Source organism: Clinocottus analis, unplaced genomic scaffold (assembly GCF_023055335.1).
Source record: "Clinocottus analis isolate CAN_PGR_092001 unplaced genomic scaffold, fCliAna1.0.p SCAF_1, whole genome shotgun sequence".
NCBI lineage: Eukaryota > Metazoa > Chordata > Actinopteri > Perciformes > Cottidae > Clinocottus > Clinocottus analis.
Window position 1 is genome coordinate 8465630 of NW_027175820.1, and position 9371 is coordinate 8475000.

The 9371-nt window shown below is 42.6% G+C and overlaps 1 protein-coding gene across 20 annotated transcripts in view; it reads left to right on the top strand.

The window, feature by feature from the left end:
* Nucleotides 1-1499: 1499 nt before the first annotated feature.
* Nucleotides 1500-9371, top strand: part of baz2ba (bromodomain adjacent to zinc finger domain, 2Ba) — a 65028-nt gene continuing 57156 nt past the window's right edge. For 18 of the 20 annotated variants that reach the window (XM_068579184.1, XM_068579201.1, XM_068579244.1 and 15 more), the window contains exon 1: nt 1501-1739. The gene's annotated coding sequence lies outside the window, so the exon portion shown is untranslated. Of the gene's footprint in view, nt 1740-9371 lie in introns of all 20 variants that reach the window. The other 2 variants (XM_068579193.1, XM_068579260.1) reach the window with 1 other exon arrangement.

Sequence of the window (9371 nt, forward strand, 5' to 3'; positions counted from 1 at the left end):
ATTCATATGAATGTGCCTGTTAACCAACACTCCATCACGCCGCTAACAATGAGTTCATTGTTTGCGTGTGATTTATGAGGTGTCTATAAACTAACAGCGAACTGTTTGTTAATCCAGTATAATATGCGTTGAAATGGATACAAGCAGAGGTGACGTGCAGAGAGACACACACCAGTTGGCTCTGGCTCTGTGACCCATCCTCATCCTCAGCAGGGTGGGGCATATAAGAACAGTTGCCCACTCCATCTGCAAAAAAAAAAAAAAACCCACCACCCCACCCCCTTGTTGTTTTCCAGTTGAATGAAATAATCTTCCCCCGTCTGGAAACCCAGTCTGGGTCAGAGGGCCTGCTTTCAGCCTGTTGCTTATTGTGTGTTCAGAAGAGGAGGTAAAGCATACAATTATAGGCACAGATGGCTGTCTTTGCCAGGCAATGTATTGATCCTATCCCGAGGAAGATCTGTCCCATTTCTCTTTTTGTTTGGCAAATGCCTTTTAAATTAGAGCCTGTGTGGAACTCATTTGTTTTTGTTTGATCATGTATCGTCTTCTAAGGGATCATCATTTGGTCAGTTAATAGTGAGACACACAAGGAATTTTAGAGACTGAGTATTGAGAAATGACTGTAACTTAGATATATAAATAGATACATAAATGGATTGATAAATAGATTTGTGCACACATGTTGTAGATTTCAAATTAAGATAGATAGCTAGATAAAACTCATTAAACAAACAACTGTACATAAAGGAGCGTGTGTGTGAATGATAACATTACAATCAGCCTTTACAAAAAATATTGAATCACTGATGATTCCACTTGAGTCCAACTTCACGTGGCTGAGTCCTTCGTTTCTCTAATATAAACCATCATGATGTTTAATCGATTAAGTCATTTAACAAGCAACAACGCAAATATTCTCTGGTATCAAGTTGTACTAATACTGAATGCAACTTAATTTATGCAACTCCATTAAAACAATGAATCCATAAAAAAAACAGAATGAAGCGTTGTTGTCTGAGACATGAAGAGGACTGAAGGCTACACTGCATGCAGGTACAATGTGATGTCGTTTCTGTAAATCTACCTTTTAAGGCATACATTCGAACCATAATCGACATAAAACATATTTTATCAGACTGATCAAAGTTATATTAAAGTTGTGTCTTTAAGAAGAGAAAAACACAAATTAATGTTGTTTTTTTTTAAAGAAATAATTAATAATTAATATTATTATTTTAAACGCAGCCTATTTATTCCGTTATTTGTTTACACTAGTGGTCGATAATCGCCATAGGTCGGTGTTTAAGACGCCCCCAACGACAAGATAAATAAAGTTATACCGCTGCATCCCTAATGACAATGTCGCATTTAAAGTAATAACGGTCAATAACTGTATCCCTCGTCGACTACGGCCGCTGCACAAATAATAAGTTTTCTTTGTGTGGCAGTAGTGAGCTGACGTCAGGTCGGTTCCTTGAAGTGGAGCTGAATAAACCTTGAGAAGAGTCTCCTTCAATCTGCTGTTAGTAACTAACACACACACTCACGCACACACTCACTCACACACCGAGACTCAATTACTGCCCAATTCCCTTCTTTATCATTCGTCCCCGACCTCTCTTTCATAACCAAAACCGACCAAGGAAAAAAAGAGTCGCGAAGAAGACCGAACCCGAAGTGACAGTTGAACTAAAAGCCCACGTTGGAAATAAGTAAAGTGCCGAAACTAAAAAAAGGTAAGTGTTTTATTTCACTGACGCTGTTTTCCCCTCATCACAGCGCGAGCGACGGGCTGCGGAGAGCTCGAGCTTCGTCTCTACTTTCTTCGCTTCTCTTCTTTCTTTTTCTCTCTCCCAGCTTGTGTAAACTGGTTAATAGATAGTTGCTCGTGTTCCGCTGTAATTCATCCAGTCGGTGTTTTCGGTAGCGGTACATTTGGTCGAACGTGTAAAGTTGTTTTCCGTGCTCTTTAATACAGAAAACGAAGTGTTTTTTTCTCTTCTTCTTCGTCCTTCCTCCTCTTCTGAGTGGTGACCTGATAGTGGGAATCGTCTTTGTGTCCCTCTCTCCCTTTTTTCCTCTTCTCACTTGGGCCATTTGGTAACTTGTTAAAATGTTAAGAATTGAAACTTTTGTCGGGGTTTATGCTGTTGTCTGTTCTGCCTTTTTATCAACCGTGTGATTGGCGGTTTTGGTCGCGTTTATCTCGGGGCTGGATGTTCACCGTGAAGAAGAATGTTGACTCGCACGCGAGAGGCGCTGGACCGCCGTTGGTCCTCGTCCGTTAAAAAAAAAAAATGCGTCCAGTTTAATAGTCCCTCGACGCGAAAATAAAACAATTAGCGACAAATACATAAATATCTCTCTTTCGGTTCGGATTAAGTTTGGACGTGAGCTGTTTTATTCGTATGTTTCCCCGCAGAGAGTTTGAGAGCTTTCCTCGTCGCTCGTCCTCTTGCTGGCCAGCCCGCCGCGGAGCTGCTCTCGCGGTCGCTTCCTCAAACCGAGAGGCGTGCAGGGGAGCTAGCAGCCGCTTGGCTGGGTTGTTGAAATTTATCCCTTTGTGTATATTACAATATCCTCCATTTTTTCTGCCCCTTCCAAAACAACAAGCCTCTCGCCATCTTGGTTATTTTAAATTCGTCCCCTAAGCACCCCTACCTACCGCCCCCCCCCCCCCCCCCCCCACACACACACACACACTAACTATCTCTGTCACACAAACACACGGGCTACTTTAAAAGGAAATGGATCCACGTTTTTTTTTGTTGCAAGTTTTTACCAAAGTTTGAGACTAGATAAATAAACCGCGAGACGGAAGATTTGTGGTTTTTATGGGTAAAATGAAGGTGGTTAATAGATTGTCAGCGATGATTTGAAGGCAGTTTTTTTTCTGAAGAGGAGGGTTTGTGTTCGTGCTCGAGACGTTTTGCTTTAAAAAGCAAATTTAAAGTGACGTAGTGTTACATGTCAGGATCGGGCTTTTGGAGAGAGACAGGTGGACATGGTGGTACAGCCGCAATTTAACGAAAGCATTTGTGCTATTTGTTTTGTAGCCAATATGTTGCTAAATGAGATTTGAAAGTTTACTCGGTGCTGCCTTATGTTTGTCTTTGACACTGAACATGAATGAATGAAGGAAAGAAAAAAGGAGGAAAGGAAGGAAGGATATTAATTACCAGGAATCCCATTAGGAGAATAACAGTCCAAATGAAATGCAACTGGATGCCACTGCCAAATAACAAGTGATTAGACATCCTTTGAATCGCGGAGTTGTTGGAAATAATTATGTGATTAAAAAGGTATTCATTGCCCTTTTAAAGAAACCTTTATTGGTGCACTTGTGTTGTTTACACATGAGTTGAATGGATGTATGAATGATAGATTCCCTGACTGACATGTTTAAGACATGCACACTCGCACATGCATCTCTCGCCATTGCACAAACACCGTTTTAATCACCCCTGACTGGAGCCAAAACACTGGTTGGCAGCCGTGCAGATGGGGGACTCTCGAAAAAACGGTGACCTTGTTTAATTTCTGTCACCTGTCTCGCAAAAAAGGTGTTATTTTAGCTCCTTGCATTTGCTCTGTCCCTCACAGTTAAAACTTGATCCCACTTTCTTCCCCCATGTCCTGTAAAGCGGTGCAGGAAAGAGGACAGGGTGAGGGGGGAAAGAAAACACGCCGAACAAATGCTTTGAAATGGAAAATCTGATCATTTCACCTCCCACCTCTTTTGTTTGCCCGTTTATTGCTGCAAAGCTGGAGTGCAGAGGAGCAGATGTTTAGCCAAACATGAAGGCGCGGTGCCTCTGTCCTTATGGGGATGGCTCTCCCTCCTCTCGCTGCTGATGCATCGACATGACAGCTGCTTGATTTCATGGAGCTGCTAAGAAGCCATTAGTGGTATCAGTGAATTGAAACGGAACAGTGTCTCGCAGTTTTCCACCACTATTATAACTATCTCTTGTTGCCGTCATTTCTGTGCAGATTTGTTTGAGAATGCGTTGTCTTCGTGTTTGTGTGTGCGTGCGTGTGTGCGAGTGTGTGTGTGCGTGCGTGTGTGAGTTGCAGTTTCAAACCAACCAAGACATGCTAATATATTTGTGCAACGTGTTTCCTCATAATTCGAGAGAGAGAGAGAAGAGTGAGAAAAGCAAAAGTAAAGAAAGGGGAACAAATCTGTCAGAGTTTGTTTGCCATATTGGTTTGAAATGAAAGCACACTGTGCTACCTCAAGCACACTCAAATCAGAGATGTCTCTTCTTGCCAGGCCCCAAAAAAATCATAAAAAAATCAACTCTAGGCTTGAGTTTTATTCCCCCCCCCCCCCCCCTCTCTCTCTCTCTCTCTCTCTCTCTCTCTCTCTCTCTCTCTCCCTCTCTCTCAAATTGGAACTGTTGTTTTTGAAGAGATAAAGGAGGACTTCCGCTTGACTTGAACATTCAGGAATTAAGGATAGACATAGTTAAGCCCTATTTGCATGTCTACCAAAGTCACAGCAAACGGTTGCTATTGACTAAGCTGATTAGGTGAAATTAGGTTCACGAGCTCTGTGTCTGGGGGTGCTGAATCTGACAGAACTTGGACAGCTTTTGAGAAGACAATCCCATGTGCACACATGGCTATATTCTCTATAATCCTTTACTATTGAATATGGGGCTATCTTTTTTCCTCTGTGGAGGAAACCCATAGTTTGTGTTCTGTTGTAAATTAAGTGAAGTGAGATTTCAGTGTGCACAATGTGTACATATCGATTAAGTCATCAGCGTGTTGCAATGTCACTCTGCACTGAGAGGGGTATCACAAAATGAAGCTATCAGGCATATATGACTGATTTGTCTGTCAAATACACATGCATTATGAGTGTTTACTTTATTTATGTTATAACACACCGTTTCTGTTACATTACACTCACTAACACTTTATCATAATCGTTGACTTTTGTTACAATTAGGTAGCGCTCAGTCTTTATGTCAACCAAAACTCGTTTCCACTTAGTGTCGCCACTTAAAGGTTTACCCGCTGCATAAAAAAAGAGTAAATGACAAAATGCGATACCAAAAGTGTGGCAATCCCCTTGACTGATTGCACTAAAAGTTGAACAATCTGAACTTTTAGTGATATTCAATTAGGACATGAATTAATAAAACAGTGTTTTGAGAAGAGTTGGCATCTGTGCAGCATCACACTTATGGAACAGGTTACTTTAAACTCACATGTAAGCGTCCAAATTGTTATCAGCGGTAGCAAACTTGGAAACGCTAAGTTATGAATAATAGTACATTTAAAGTAATATTTAAACAGTGTAAATTTGCTGCTAATCAAGCCAATCACGGACTTGACCCTGAACCACAATGCTGTGTTTCTGTGACAGGATATACATAATAACTCTTGCAGCACAACACTCATGAAAGTCTAATTTACTTTTTTTTTGTCATATTAGTGCTATATATAGTCTGTGTATAACTCCTATCCTTAATATCCCATGCCATTTTTATAATTATTTTGTATTTAGTCAGAGATTAATTAGACCTACAAACAGTCTATTGATAATAATGGCCATCTGGGAGTCCTGTCAAATCTCTGCATGCTTGCGCTGACACAGAGCTGAGAAATTCAGAAATGAAGTAGAGGTCTGCTCCGTCTTAACCAAATGATTCAGGAACAAATGTTACGCAGACTCTTGATCATAATTCCTCGTCCCCCGCCGACCGTCCATCGGTCAGCCATTCACATATAAATGTTCATACACGCAGAGGAAATGACAAATGAAATAATGCACCAAGAAACGGAGACTTGAAACAGATGTTTTTTCAAGTCAACATTAATCCTATAAGAGGTAATGGTCCTTCAAGAAGAAGACACATTTTAGCGAAAGCCCTACAAGCTTACAGGCATTAGACTGATTATGCCTCTTATTGTTACAGATCAAATTGGCGCTGCTGCTGTGCGTCTGTCTTGGCCCCACTGTTGCCATGTCTGTGTTGTTACGTGCAGCTCGCGTATTGATACGTGTTTACATGGCCTCGCAGGTTAATGTCTTCTCAGCAGGAAAGTTAGTTAGCTCTCAGATCATCTACCTAACCTTCTGTTACCTTGCTATTTTGGTAATGCCACAGGTTTGCTGGATGTCCCGATAATCATCAGGGTACAAAATCATTGTCTAAAGTGCATGCTCGGTGACGGACGCTTTTTTAATACGAGCTTCTTTATATATTCAGCTTGGATTTGAGCAGAACTGTCTCCCCGCGCGTCCGCATAATGAGAAATGCATCTGTGTTTTGAAAAGCCGAGCTAATGAGATAGGACACATAAGCCCCCCTGTTGTAACAAATGAACAATCTCAACTGTTAGTTAAGACTAAACAAATCAACACCCGTTTTAGTTGTCTGTACATTTCTGCGTGGATTACATACGGTGGATTAATTACCAAACAATAAACAGTGTAAAGTGCAAGTGGGTCACCCCCGCGTTGACTTTCAGGAGACAGGAGACAGAGCGGCCAAATTTGGGAGGGAAAGGCGATAAGCTGCTTCTTCGCTCCTCGTCCCCTGGGCCTCTATTTATCATTCAATGTGAGAATTTCCTTGATGAAAGTCAAGGTTGTTTGTGCTCGCTCTGTCTCGTTTGGATGCCTGTTTTTTTTTCCACCAGCAAGGTGCAAAGGTTGATTTTCCCCTCCAAAGGGATGCCTTGTTTGGAAAGTCCAGGCTAGTTTCTTTTAATGAAGTCTCAAAAGGTCCCGATGATTTTTCCACTTCAAGGTTGTTTTTGTTATCCAACATTAGCGTGGAGGGCGAAAATACAGATGTACTTCTTGTCTTGTGCATCCGTGGAACAGCGTGCGTACGAGTCTGCATAATTTGCTGTTTGCCTGCATCACACAATCATGTGGGAAAGAAGATGGTCTATCACTTCACGTAAGCTGAAAGCATCCATTTAATGTGGTCTCTACAAAAACCAGGGGCGACAAGGAACAAAAAAAAAAAAGGTATGGCAACATAATGAAAGGATTTCTTCTCTTAAAATAAAATAACATGAGTGTTATTCGGCTTCATGAAATTGGGACTCTAAACATTAACTGAAACAGGCTGGGTTGGAACAGCATAAACATGATGTTTTTTCCGAAGAAAAAACAAAGAAAGTGTTTCCTGTCATTCCCCCCGCCGTCTCCACAATCCCTGTCCATATCGTCGAGGGTCCATCGTTTTGTTTCAGGAGGAACTTGATTATGGAAACGAGGTCTGGAAAACCTGCTATTTGATGTTTACCCCACCCTGACGTTTTCAATCTGTAGCAGGGGGCCTGTATTTACACTTTTCTCCACAATTCTCCTGTGTTGGCTGCGTTCGTATGGAAAAAAGGGTACTGGGAATGGAAAAGAAATAGGAAGAAGGTTTTCGGATGTGAAGACAGGGATGGTATTGGTTTCTCTACTGGTGTGCCTTCTGGGTCAGTGGGGCTCTTGATGATACTATAGAATAGCTTGTAGCAGGCAGGGGAGCTGTGAGCCTTGTTGGGTGTTGACATAGACACAAACATCTACACACACACACACACACACACACACACACACACACACACACACACACACACACACACACACAAACACTTGCTGTCAGAACGTTTACGCCTAGGGACAGGACACACACATACACGCACAAATGCATGAGATTGCGCCTCGACAGCCCCCATTTATTGATCTTCTTCAGCATTTAAAATCTGGTCACTCCTGCCACAAAGGCTTTTTTTATTTTAGCTGCGCTGGCAAAGCCCGCTCCAAGCTAAGCCAGAATTTTAAATATTTAACTCCTACAGAGCGGCATGAGAAATGACAAGGATGGGAAACAAATAGGAGAGCAGTTTGGAGCTGTGCAGTAGCTATACGTGTGTTTGCTCAGAACAATGTTTTATGTAAAGCACACCAGTACAATCAGCCTTTGCTGTGTTGGCTGTGTAAGTGCTACTGTTTTTGGAGTGATAAATTGCATAGACAGAACACTTCCCGTTCATAAAGTTTTTATCTGGAGTTCATGGGCATCCTTTATTTAGTTTGAGAAGAAAAAAGTTACAGAAAAGATAGAAGAGATAAGCATTCAATCTAAATTTAACTAGTGCTGACCTACACGGCCTCACCTTGTTAGCAGCGCAGACTGAAACGCTAGCAGGATTAGTCATTACTGGACTTGGGACTAGCTGCTGTTTTTAGCATTTTGACGTTAAAAATGGATACTCATGTGTGGACAGGCGACTCAACGCCGTCTAATCCACAGAAGCCCTGCAGCACGCAGTCTTACAGCCGTCGCCATGTCCCTCTCTCTCTCTCTCTCTCTCTCTCTCTCTCTCTCTCCCTCTCCCTCTCCCTCTCCCTCGCTCTCTCTCTCTCTCTCTCTCTCTCTCTCTCTCGCTCTCTCTCTCTCTCTCTCTCTCTCTCTCTCTGTGTGTTCTCACTGCACACAAAACAAGGTATTGAAACATTTATTCACCCTTTCTCTTCTCTTCTAAGTGTCCCCTCAGTCCCAGATGGTGTGGAGGAAATGATCTGACTAGCCCCGTTCACACACTACACTTTGAAATAATTTGTCTTGAAAAGGTCAAAGCACATTGCAGCGATTTTGAAACGCTCCCCCACATTGTAGTGGAAAGGGATGTTGCACTGACTTTACTTATTGAAAAGCACTACCAGGCAGCCAAACCGCCGTTGCTTCCTCCTCACCCAGTCGAACCTGCTGCTGTCGTTGTTTTCCCTCTTGTCCTGTTATGAAAAGCCTAGCCCTGCTCGGTCTTTGGCATTGTCCCGCTTTTCCCCCTCTCTCTGTCTGTCTGTCTCTCTCACCCTCTTGTCTGTCTCTCGCTCCCTGGCGCTTGTGCTCTCTCTCTCTCTCTCTCTTTCTGAACGATGACACTGAGAGACAGCTGTAACGTGAGACGCCTCTCGATCCTGGCAGGGGCTTCGAAAGCCGAGGCAGAAGGGAGGGAGAGGGCCTTTATCTGAGACCGGGGGCGCTGACCTCCCTCATTCCCCTTCTCTTTCTCTCCTCCTTTCTCTCCCTTGTCTCTATGTCAGCGAGCATATCCTATCCTCCCCCCCACCCACCCAGAAGCCAACACTGCACTCTTAAAAAAAGTGTAATGTGAAAACACTGTCCCCCCCCTCTCCCTTTGAGCCATAGCATAAACCTGGTGAATGAAAGTGTGTTTACAATCATTTAGAGCTTCATGTTGCTTTTAAATCTCGCCATCTTTTGTCTGACTCAGATACGACTCATCTTATGTTGTCAAGGCTTCACAGCATATAGTGAGCGATAATTTAGTGACATATGTTTGTGATCTGTATGAGGACATTACGTGTGTGTGTGTGT